The sequence below is a fragment of the Macrotis lagotis genome, chromosome 5 (assembly GCF_037893015.1).
Source record: "Macrotis lagotis isolate mMagLag1 chromosome 5, bilby.v1.9.chrom.fasta, whole genome shotgun sequence".
NCBI classification, from domain to species: Eukaryota; Metazoa; Chordata; class Mammalia; order Peramelemorphia; family Peramelidae; genus Macrotis; species Macrotis lagotis.
The window spans coordinates 170,067,312-170,080,565 of record NC_133662.1 but is presented as its reverse complement, the minus strand read 5'-3'; the positions used below and the strand labels follow the sequence as shown (position 1 = coordinate 170,080,565).

General features: G+C 35.0%; 1 protein-coding gene across 9 annotated transcripts in view; it reads left to right on the top strand.

The window, feature by feature from the left end:
* IPCEF1 (interaction protein for cytohesin exchange factors 1) overlaps positions 1-13,254 on the top strand; it is a 244,200-nt gene that overhangs the window by 23,788 nt on the left and 207,158 nt on the right. For 3 of the 9 annotated variants that reach the window (XM_074187873.1, XM_074187871.1, XM_074187869.1), the window contains exon 2: positions 8,996-9,032. The exons of the other annotated variants lie outside the window; for them this stretch is intronic. The gene's annotated coding sequence lies outside the window, so the exon portion shown is untranslated. The remainder of the gene's footprint in view (positions 1-8,995; positions 9,033-13,254) is intronic. 9 annotated transcript variants of the gene reach the window in all.

The following is a 13,254-nucleotide window of genomic DNA, read 5'->3' as shown; positions in this document are numbered from 1 at the left end:
ATGACTTACCCAGAGTCACACAGATAGTCACTGTCTGAGGTTTAGGAAAATTAGTTTTCCTGACTGCAGGCTCAGCAGTATCCACTGTGCAACCTACTTGTCCCTATTTAATCAAATACTCCATGGAATTGTGATTTAACAGTAAACTTCTTAAGGGCAGGGGGTGTGATTTGGGTGTGATTTAGTTCCTCAATGAATCCAATTGAATGAATGGTCTGTGCAATTCTTACCTACTGGAAGATTTTCTAGTGACCTTGAAATAAAGTCTCTAAATACAGATTTGGATCAAATTTTAATGCTTATGTCTTTTGTATGTAACAAAAATCCTTTCTCTTAGGGATAAGAAGCAGACATGTGATTTTCTTGGTTGAGGGAATTAGGAGTGAGGAAACTGAGTTAAGAACCATTAAAGGTATTTATTTTCTCTGCAATTTGATCTTAAAAGAGTTGCCTTGAACACTGAGATGTTATGTGACTACTAGTCCAGGGTCATAGAACCAGCTTGTGGAAGAGGCTTCCTAAATCCACAGTGACTCTTCTCTCCTTCTCCCATATCTAGTTAAAATATAGCAAACTGAGAAACAAACAAACAAACAAAAAAAACCCCACAAGCCTCTCTCCAATCTACAAAAAAAGAAAGAAGTACAGGAGATAGAAAAAAACAAACAGCCAAAGTAAAACCCACTTGTAGCCTTGGATGAGTCATTTGAACTTATTGGATCTTTTTAATTAAGTTATAAAATGAGGGATTTTTGATAATATTTCTCCTAGATGTCCTATTCATTCACACAGTCACCATTCTAGAACTTAATTACCTCTCTGTAAGACTACAGTATTAGTCTTCTAATTAGTTCCCTAAATGGTCCCTTTGCTTCAAGATACTCCTCACTCTCATCCATCTTCTATGTAAGCAGTCACTTCTAACTAAACAGTGATTTTCCTAAAGTTTAGATCTGTCCATGACACCCTTCCTCCTCCCCTCCCTCATTCAATAAACAACAATGGTTCCCTGTTTCTTCTTGGATCATATTTAAACCCCTTTGTCTGACATTTAAAGCTCTTCACAGTTTGGCCCCAACCCACTTATTATGATGATGATGATGATGATGATGATGATGATGATGATGGTATATATTACTTCCCTCTATATATTTTACAATTCAGTCAGACTGGCCTTCTTGACATTTCTGAAGAGAATTCAATTTCTCACCTCCGATAATATCCTCTGACTGGAATGCTCTTTCTTCTTAGTATTTTACCTTTTGGAGTTTTTGTCTTCTACAAGACTTGGCTCAATTACCGATTTTTGCATTGGGTTGTTCTTGGGCATTCTAGATGGTTACTTTGTGTTTTATTCATACAGTATATGGGTGTATGTTAACTCTCTTAGAATGTAAGCTTCTTGAGGGCAGGACTGTTTTGCTTTTGAGTTTTCATCTCTTCTCATATTTTTCATATCTTTTCATATCATGTAGGCACTTAAATGGTTGATTGATCAACTAAGATTCCTTCCCTAACATACTAATGATTATAAATTATAATAATTATAATAATTGTTATTTATATTAATATAAATCTTTATTTTGTAAATTTTATTTTAAAATATTTTTATAATAATAAATAATAGTAGTGAATATAATTATAAATTAAATGCTACCAACTATAGTTTTAGTTACTTTACAAGCATATTTTGGTCTAAGTTAATGTGGTTGATCATTTGGGAAGCCAAAAGGAAATTAAATTAGAACTAAGTGACATGGGCTGAGTTTCCTGTATTCAACCTCATTCATTACTAATATGACTTGTCAGTAGCACCTTGTATGGGCACTTAAAACTCCTGTCTGGACCTCCTCGGTGTGATTTCATCATGGCTCACTTAGTCATTGTGATTAGAAACAACTTCCTTTCCTCTCTGCTCCCAATTTGGCTACCCAGGGAACCTGGTATGGTCCCCCTGGTATGGTCCACTTGATTGCTAAAACTCCTCCTATTTATCTCTTCCCCTTTCATGGATTACCTTGGTCTTCCTAGATTCTGTCTCTGTTGAATTCTGCTAAGAGTCTAGGGGGTGTTCTGAAATTATTTTGTTTCTGTCGTGTTGAAGGGTTAAAAATTTCTTTGAATAGGTGGGAAGATGACTGGAGCCAAGAAATCTTTTCCTTTTTGGAAGCTTTTCCTTATATATATGTATACAAGAGAACATTTATTAAGCACTTAACCATACTTCAGGCATGTGAGTCTGTCAGTACCTTCATGGAATTCTGTTTTGTGTGGACTATATATAGGAGGGTGGTAACTAGGGAATGGTGTTTTGGTTTTGGAAATTACTAAGATAGTGAGTGAAACTCCTGGGCAGTCAATTGACCCAATATTTTCCCAATACAAAGGCAGTCTTAATTTGATTCTAATTCCCAGAGAAAGAAGTGAAAAGATAAGGAATTGTGTGGCAGCAGAGCTGGGGAAAACTGGGCTAAACAAAAATGGCCCGGGAGAACTCAGAACTGAGTTGACTTTCTTCTTTCTGGCATGCTCTCTAGAAGTTCATTTGGAGGTTGGAGCAGCATTAGTAGCAGCTAGGAGGGAAGTAAGTAAGCAGGCCCAGGGGTAGAGGGTTAGGAAATCTTTATCTTTTGCAGAAATGTTCACTGTACACATCTCTTCCTTTTGTTGCAAAAATTTGGGGAAGTTGCCCTTAGCTTGGTAAATTTAGGACTTTAGTAAAGGAAACCAAGTCACTTAAAACTTTTAAGCAGCTGAGATTCCAACTTAAAGAACAGTTTAGATTCTCTGAGGTCAATTCTAACCAATGATCTATTATAGGAATTACTTGGGCAATAGTAGAGGCATACCTCATTTTATTGTACTTCACAGATATTATGTGTTTTTTGTTTTTGTTTTTACAAATTGAAGATTTGAGGCTATTCTGCTTTGAACATGTCAATTGGCAACATTTTTCCCAACAGCATGTGCTCACATCATATCTCTCTGTCACATTTTGGTAATTCTTGTAATATATAAAACTTTTAATTATTATTATATCTATTGTGATTTGTGATCAGTGATCTTTGATGTTATTATTATAATTGATCTGGGTGCCATGAATCACATCCATGTAAGACATGGATAAATATTGTGTGTTCTAACTGCTCCATCAATGAGATGCGACAATATTGAAATTGGGTCAATTAATAACCCTACAATGGTCACTGAGTGTTCAGATAAAAGGAAGACTCAATCAATGTAGCAAATTGCATTATTATCTTATTTTAAAAAATAGCCACAGACATTCTAACTTTCAACAACCACCACTCTGATCAATCAGCAGTCTTCAATATTGAGGCAATACCAGGAAAAAAAAAAAGATTATGATTCACTGAAGGTTTCAGATGATAGAATTTTTTTTAGCAAAAAATTAAGGTGTATATACATTGTTTTTAAGACATAACATTATTGAATGCTTAATAGAATACAAAATAATTTATACATATATATATATATATATATATCTTCTATATATACTGGGAAATCAAAAATTTCATGTGATTCACTTTATTGTGCTATTTGTTTTCTTGTTGTGGTCTATAACTAAATCCATACTATCTCCAAGTTATTCCTGTAATGGGTTTAGGACAAGGGAAGAAATTTGCCAAACTAAGTGAAAGTTCTTCAGGTCTCAGCAGCAATTTAGAAGTCAAGGGACATTTGCAATGAACATTTTGCATACTAAAAAAATTTCTAAGCCCCAATTGTTATCCTCTCAAGCTAAGACTAAGAGAAAATGTTTCTAGTTTTGAGCAATAGCATAGCAAGGCGTGCTGACATTCCAATCTATAGTATTTTTTTTTTTAGGCTTTTGCAAGGCAAACGGGGTTAAGTGGCTTGCCCAAGGCCACACAGCTAGGTAATTATTAAGTGTCTGAGATCGCATTTGAACTCAGGTCCTTCTGACTCCAGGGCCAGTGCTCTATCTACTGTGGCACCTAGCCGCCCACATGACAGAATTATTTAATTCATTTCACATTCATTTCACAAACATTTATTATATCTGATTGTCTAAGTAGAGGAGACAGCTTGTTGTTCAGACATTTTGTAGTTGCTCGTAACTCTATATGACCCCACTTGGGGTTTTCTTGGCAAAGATACTGGAGTGGTTTGCCATTTCCTTCTCCAGATACTTTTTTAGATGAGGAACTGAGGCAAACATATTTTAAGCAGGGTCACGCATCTGGTAGTCTTCTGAGGACAGATTTGAAACCATGGAGATGAGTTTTCCTGACTTTAGGACCAAACACTTTATGTACCATGAGCCACCTTGCAGTCCCAAGAAGATGGAATAAAAAAAAAAAGATACAAATCTACTCTCAAGGAGCTTATATCATACAATTATATATAATCATATAATATACAAATAAAATAACAGTTGTAATTATCATCTCTATAGCATTTTAAGGTATGCAAAGCATTCTACATATATCTCATTTGATCCTCACAACTTTGTTAGGTAGATGCTATTTTTATCCTCATTTTAAAGATGAGTAAATGAAAGCAAACAGGGTCATATAGCAAGAAAGGGTCTGAGGTTAAATTTGAACCCAGGTTCTCTTGACTCCATGTCCTATTCTCTATCTTCTGCTTTATTTAAGTACAATTTAAAATAAGTGCTAAACAGTCTAAAAAGATTATGAAATTAGATAAAGTGGGAACTAATTTCCAAATGGGGGCAGCATTTGGAGGAGTTGCATTTTAATCCATGAAATCTGGTTATATAGTGTAACATGTACAGTATAACTTGGACAATAGTAGTGATGCTTGTAGAAAGATGGAAGAAATTTGCCAGACCAAGGGGAACTTCCCTACATTTCTGCAGTAGTAGTAGGGGAAGGAATATTTCCAGTAATTTATAATAGTAATGGAATATGAGATCTGAAAGGAACCTTAGATGCAAACTACTTCAATACACCTATTTAGAAAGGAAGAAATTGAGTCTGGTATGTATTTCCCAATTCTTAATTATTTATTTGTAGAAAATTCACTCTGTTAATTGTTCTTAGTCTAGGGACTGTGAATTTGGTTTCATCTTGTTTTCTCATAATTTGATAGGATAGAGGGCCAGCCCTGGAGTCAAAAGGACCTGAGTTCAAGAAAAATCCCATATAGGGTCTTGAAGAGTCAGATATGATTAATTGACCCCAAATCAATATGTTTCAGCATAATTAGTTTCTTTTGTAATCTAATATATTTACTTTATTCATTTATAAAAGCATTATTCTGAGATAATAAGCTGTAATAGATAATCCTAAAACCACAGATAATAAAAATAAGATTTTAATCCCATATTTAACTTTAAGTATCTTTAGTTAACTTTTTTATTTTCTTTCTTTCTTTTTTTTTTGCAAGGCAAATGGGGTTAAGTGGCTTGCCCAAGGCCACACAGCTAGGTAATTATTAAGTGTCTGAGACCGGATTTGAACCCAGGTACTCCTGACTCCAAGGCCGGTGCTTTGTCCACTGCGCCACCTAGCTGCCCTTAACTTTTTTTCTTACCCTTACTAGGAGGTCTCACATTATCTTGGTTAGTTAAGGTTAAAATGTGTTTGCAATAACTGAACATATAACTAAGATCAACCCTCCATAAAATTGAGAGATAGCAGCTTCACCAGATTGCTATCAGGGTTCTTAAGAGATACCGAAGAGTAAAAAGAGCAGTCACTCTAAGGCTTCCTCCTAAACTGACTTTTTTCTATTGCTACTCAGTATCTTTGTGGGCCTTCCAGGATCTTCCTGTGTCATTAGTTCTGGGTATACAATTACTAATTCTCATGAAAATGTGGCTGCTATGGTTTGAGGGCTAACCATTCCCTCACTATCTCCTTTGAGACTGGTGCTGAAGCTTGAAGTTTTGCTTTTAATCCTTTGGGTTAAAGATATTTTCCCTTGCACACTGTGGAAACATAGTCTTATCTCACTAAGAACTAGTCAGATTTCTTTCAAATGACATAACTGACTGAAGACTAGGTAGATGAAGACCACAGGGAAGTGGACATGGCATCAAGAGAGCAGCATAGAGGTCCAACAGGAGAATGTTTTGCAGAGGGAAAGAGAGAGAGAGAGAGAGGGAGAGAGAGAGAGAGAGAGAGAGAGAGAGAGAGAGAGAGAGAGAGAGAGAGAGAGAGAGAGAGAGAGAGAGACTCATAATAGAGATGAAGGAAGACAAAGAACATAAATACCAGCTATCTCACAGTTTTATGGAGGGTTGATCTTGGCTATATGTTGTTACAAACACATTTTAATCTTAACTAACCAAGATAATATGAGAGCTCCTGTTAAGGGAAGAAAAAAAAATAACAAGATATGAGATAGATATCTTATTTGTTACAGGCGCTTTTTACATGGCTATTTCAATATCTAGACAACAGGAAACAAAAGGAAACAAAAGGATTATGTCTGTCACTGCTTTAAAAAGTTAGGCAGTTTGCTTTATAAAGCATATATACTAAATTTAATTGTAGACAGTAATGTGCCCAGTTTATTTATTTCCCCATCTGAACTTCCTTCTGCTTTCTTCTATGTCTCTTTGAAATTCATTAATACTTTTTTCTTTTTTTTGCTGTTTATTTTCATCTCTATCACTCTTCAACAATGGCAGCTTCCTCTTCCACTCTCACCCCTATGTCCATACCAACTAGAAACTTATCTTTATAAATATAATGAAATAAAACTGATCTTTCCTATCCTTAGCTAGATAATGGAAAATTGACTCAGTTTCCAAGTGAATAATCCAGTTTAAAAGATATTATAAGAGGACAGGGCCTAGCAAATTGGAATGGAAAAGTGTCATCTCCAATTAAATTGTATTAACCTTAACAGGTCTTAATGGTATTTTAAGAACCTCTGTTTTCCTTTAGCTCTTTAGAATGGCTAAATTATAAATTCTGAAGGTCATCTGGCCCAGTTTCTTAATTGTTGACAAATGAGTGACTAAATTAACCACCCTTATTTAAGGATGGAGATTATAAAATCTTTTTTGTTAACTCCTATTAATTTTTAACTGTAACCTTTTTTAAAATATCTAGTCCCTTTCCATATGATGAGGTTTTTAATCCTTTGTCAAATAAAGATAATGAATACTATTTGCTAAATATCAACAAGGCTTGAATATGTCTGCTATTCTAGTGATGATGGATTGGGCACTTCCTCTGTTTTTCTTGGTTTTCTGGGTCTTCTTTATGACCAATGACTTGAATTTACAATAGAGTTGGACAGGGTGAATGTAATCTCTAGCTGGGAATAGTTCAGATCTAAATTGATCCATGTGGAAATGAACAGATGTCCTTAGTCTCATTAGGAATGAATTTTGATTAACTAAACAGAAAATCTCTCTTTCTTACCTCCTATCTAGACCTTTTTCTTTTTTAAATCGCTGAAAGAGATTAAGTTTGTTTGACACCCAGGGACTGAGATGAGAGAGCCCCTGGTCCTTCACATGACAGGGGATTCACAGGGTAGGTCTGCAGTCATGATGACAATATCTTCCCTTTCTACATTTTAATAAAGCATTTCCTAGGAAAGGCTGCCTCAGGATTAGTTGAGAATTGTTTCAGGAAAAACACAATTGACAATAACCAGAATTTATAAATCATTTTAAGGTTTGCAAAGCACTATATATGTCATTTCATTTGATCCTCACAACAATCCTTTGAAGTAGGTGCTACTTTATAATACCAATTTTACAGCTGAAGAAACTTAGACTAATGATTTGTTCAATGTTCTGTCCAGTTAGTCAGTAACTGAGGCAGGATTTAATTCAGATTTTCATATTTAAAGCTCTTATTCATTTTACCACCTAGTTTCCTTGATTACAAGATACTTTCATGGAGTCCCAGGCAATGGTGCACCTATAGACAATGATGTACCTAGTCCAAGAACCTGAGATTCTGGTCTTCTAAAATACCTGATTTTTGTTAATTCAGCCTTTGTAATTCAGGCCTTTTTCTCTGTAGTTCCTTTCCTTCTCTGACTTTATACTATTTACTATTAGTTAAGTGATGAAGAGGATAGAGTACCAGCCCTGGAGTCAGAGGTCCTGAGTTTGAATCCAGCCTCAGACACATGACACTTTCTAGCTATGTGACCTTGGGCAAATCACATAACTCTGATTGCTCCACATCCAGGACCATCTCCAGTTATCCTGACCCATATCTGGCTTCTGGACCCAGATGGCCTCAGAGGAGAAAGTGAGGCTGGTAACTTAGCATAGCACACCCTCTCTCAAATCCAATTCATGTGCTTGTCATGACATCACCTCCCCTTGTCATAGTCTTTTAACTATCATCAGACTATACCTATAGTTTCTCCCAGGAAATTAGAAATCATGGATAAGCTTATTAATTGGCGCAAACAGGATAGAATGCTGAGTCTGGAATCAGGAGGACTCATCTTCCTAAGTTCAAAATCTGATTTCAGACTCTTACCTGGGCAAGTCACTTAATCCTGTTTGCCTCAGTTTACTTATCTTTAAAATGAGCTGGAGAAGGCAATGGTAAATCATTTTAGGATCTTTGCCAAGAAAATCCCATATGGGGTCAGGAAGAGTTGTAACTAAAAAATTAGTGAACAAAATGAATGACTTCAAGAAGAATATTTTCAAAACATTTCATTCTCCAGTTTAACATAATTATGAGAGAATGATGGAGATCTTTTCAGAGTCCCTTAAGTATTTTGTTGAGTACATTTTTTCAAAAACTCTACCTATATAAAGTAAATCCAATACATAAAATTGCAGTTTAAAAACCAAACAACAAACTTATTTTTCTGAGTTACTTACTAAGTCTCAGACATAAATGATTCTTTTATGAAAGCTCATGTAATGAAACCTTTTCCTTAAAAATGTGGTAAAAAAGTAATACTATATACAAGTACCACTGTTTCAGTTGCCAAATGTTAGAGTCAAGTCCTATTTCCTGTACCTCAATTGTCTTCCTTCTATGTATTACAGGTTATGAGCTAGGAGAAAGAAAATAATCATCTATTAAGTAAGTACTTACTTCATTCCAGATTCTGTTAAACACATAAGCAAACACAAGCAAAAAGAATGACAGCCCCTGTCATAAGGAGTTTATTAAAGGGAGCTGAAAAGGAGAGTGATGAAGCTACCTCTCTCTTTATTATGGTTATGTAGCTAACTATAGTTTATCCAATTGACTATCATATTATTTAGAAAAACAAAACATACTGAATGTTGAAAAAAGCCTTTAATTAATTTGTTTGTTTTGAAACTACTAGCTCTTAATGTGAGAGAAATGCTTTGATATGCAACTAGACCAAAGAGAGCTCTGGAAATTCAAGATTATCTCTGTTCCTTGTCATTTTCCAGCTAAGGTGATATAATCAAAGTTTATAATACAATATTAATTTGTGAGACCTGAGCAAATCATTTGGCCCTGTTTGCCTCAGTTTCCTCATCTGTAAAATGAGTTGGAGAATATCTTTGCAAAGATAACCCCAAATAGGATCACAGAGTCAGACATGACTGAAATGACTGAACAACAACCAAACACCAAAACTTTGTGAAAGGCTCAGAAACACAACTTTCAAAAAAATCCACCTATTTGTAGTACTAGAGAAAAGCATTTGGCTAGTTTTACAGCTATGCCTAAAACAGGGAAGTGTTTGGATGAGTTTGTTCTCCCCATCATTTTTTTTTAAGTCAGATTTTGAATGGACTTTGGTTGTTTTGGTAGTACCCTGAAGCATCAGGAAGGATTATCTCAGATAAGGAAGTGATCAAATAGGATAATATTGAATTTCTTTCTTTCTAAATCCACATATTCATTGCTAAGGCTTTTCTTTTATTCCTTTTAAGCGCAAATGGTTCTTATTCTCTATAGCAGAGCTATGCTAAAATCATATAAACAAATTCCAACAAAATTAGGGTTAATCAGGAACTGTGCCCATTTGGGGGATTATAGCTAGGGGCAGAAATTTTGTTGAGTTTTCAGAGAGGAAAACAAAATCACTGATAATAATTATGAGTTTATGAGATGTCAGTACATAATTCTTTTCATTGCTCCCTTTTCCATCCTTTTGTTGGTGTTTGCTTTTTTTCAACACAAGAATGCTATAGTGCCAACACTGGCAATCATTGAATGGGAAATCTATGTAAAATGACCTGATTATTTTCCTTCTTGGCAGTGGATGACTTGAGAGAGACTTGGGGACATTTGCTGAAAAGGCTTTTATTAGTATGGTAGGGAGTTCTTATGTCTTCAAAATGATTCTTACTCTTGTTTTTAATTCTCTCTGAACATTTTCCCTCCTAAACGAATACCTGCACCCTTTCCTAGAGTCTAGAATTATTTCCTTTCTTTTTTCTTTGATTCTTCTGACACTTAGTAGCTTTGTGAATATTTTATAATTTTTTTGTAACTTACCTTATTATGACCTTTGACCTAGATCAACAGTTTAATGCAGTTTTATATATATTGAGGCAAAATTATACCTCATCACAGATGACCAGATGAAGGTTCTGAAAATTTTGTCCCAAAATATAGCAGTTTCTTCACTTTGTTTTCTGATCATTAGCTTGATAAAACTTTTTTTTTATACTATCAATATCAAGTCATGCTGGAAGTGCCAATTTTTGGTCATGGTTTTGCTCTTTTTTGTGTTTTGTCACATACATCATTTGGGAATAGCAGTGATTCTTGTTTAAAAACAACAAAACCACATAAACCAACAAAACCAATATAACCTTGAACCCTGACAACTTTAGAATCTTGAAGTAGAAATTATTACAAGTGTTCATAGCAGTAGAATAATTTTTTTTGCAAGGCAAATGGGGTTAAGTGGCTTGCCCAAGGCCACACAGCTAAGTAATTATTAAGTGTCTGAGATCAGATTTGAACCCAGGTGCTGCTGACTCCAAGGCTGGTGCTTTATCCACTACGCCACCTAGCCTCCCCGGTAGAATAATTTCTAAGATCTATCTTTTTTATTCCCATAATTGGTATGAGTTATCTAGTAACCACTTTCAGACCCTGTACTCTACTTGTGTTGGTGGAGATCTTTAAAATCTCATGAAAGACTCTGCTTTCCTTAATAAATAATCAAAGGTAACATGCACTGATACCCACTGTAGCTCAAAAGTTTTAGTGCAGTTTCTTTGATAACTTAAAGCAACACTAAAACTTTTGAAACACCATATATATATATATATATATATATATGTATATATATATGTTTGTATATGTAAATAGTAAGGCTAACAAAGCATCTACATTACTACATTTTATCTTCATACCAGATTATCCTCACATACCCCTTTTACAGATGAAGAGAAGCTGTCTCATGTCTGTGGTAACCTAGAATGTCAGAAGTGGGAATTAAAACTTGCTGTACTAGTTACTAGTTATATGCATCAGGACCAAAGAGAGCTTCCTTGAGGTTTGTTTTTTTTCCCCTTTACTCAAATCAATTTGGATGCAGTTTGAAGATTTAGCCAAACTGATGACAAATTTAAGGGAACTTGAGGTCTTGGGACCATTAAGTCATAAATTTAAAGGTAGTTCATTGCAGATTATAAGTTTTACAAAATTAGGAGTTCTGGTTTATATTGTCAGAATATTAATTACCACAAGCTAAATAGGATTTTCACCCAAGGCATTGGCATCAGATAGGACAAACTTATTCTCATCATCAGCTTCGGGACATGGAAAATATAGTATAGCTGCCACTCCCATGATTATATTGCCATGGCACCTTTTTCTCCTACCTTCTTTTCTAAAGCTAATGGGAGTATGGATATAAGTAGTGGATAAGGCCTCTCCTATGGCTGTACCTGTGATTGGACAGTCTTTTGCCCCCCCCCCCCCCCCCCCCCCCCCGGTAAACCTCTTCTAATTTTGACTCTCAGTACTGTCATTATCTTATTATCTTCCTTGCTATTATAAGAAACCGAGGAAATGTTGTAGCATTCTAGAAAACAAGTTTGCCCTTTACAAATTTGCTCATGAAAGTTAAAAACACTTTCCTAAATCATTGATCCAAAGACATGTAGGAGATCTGGGAGGCAACATTAAAGAGACATTAAATAATTGGTGTCTTGGAGTAACTGATGGCCCCTTGTCATGACTTCTTTAGTTCATATTGACTTTGTAACTCCCACAAATGGGACCTACTATAGTGTTTCAAGTATTAAGAGAGAATGCCCTTAGGTTTCTATCATCTTTTCCCTGTTTGCAATATAGATCCTATGGATTGGGGAGCTTTTGGACTGTGCCAAAATAAATGTTTCTTCTTCTGTGTCTTATCTAAAGCAAACAACAGGAAAAAGAGAAATTGATAAATGAAATTATTTCAAAAATCTGTTGGCAAGTTTGATTGGAAATAAAAGGAAATATAACAATTTCTCCTTTCTCCCTTTAAATACATTGAGTATCTAGGATTTATATTATAGGAAGGGGAGATGTGTGTTAATTTAGTTGGATAGAGGATTAGGGCTCTGAACAGAGATAGACTTCTTTTTGTTTGGTTTTTGAAATCATTTTAGGCCTCACTGATCTTCTAACTGTTGGTTTGGGTGCCTCTCTAAACATGGATTATCCTAAATGAATTTACTGCTTGTTTTCCTTTTCTACTCCATATACTTTGATAAAAGCAAAGAGGATCAGCAGGGCCTTATGTTGACAAGGTGACTTTGTCATTGGCCAGTTTCATTGAAATAGGGACTTTGTGAGGGTGCTTATCTTTCCATGGCATGACAATTTGAAGTTATACTTTGTAATGCTTTTGGAATGATGTGTTGCTTCTTTAAAAAGTTGCTTTCATCATCAAGGATGCTTTGCTCACCTTTTTGATCCAAATGAGGTAAAATACTTGCTATTTAAGAGTGATTTTATGAAGAAAATATAAATATTCTCTCCTCTAATTTAATTCTCTCTCCTCTCACCTCCATGTATTTGTTCTTGTTGTCTTATACTAGACTCAGTTTATATTTCTACCTGTTAAAAATTCTTCCCTTCCTTTAAGATGGAGCTCTTGAAGTAACTTTTCCAAGAAACCTTCACAGATCTCTCAAACAATTTTTAAGTGCCTGTTATAAACAAGGTTTGTTCTTATGCATTGAGAATACAAATACAAAAGTGAGTCTAACCTTTCCCTAAGGGAACTTGTCTTTGGTTGGAAAGAATATATCATGTTCAGAGATAAGTGAATACAGGATATATACAAAGTTAAATATATGTTGAGATTTAGGGG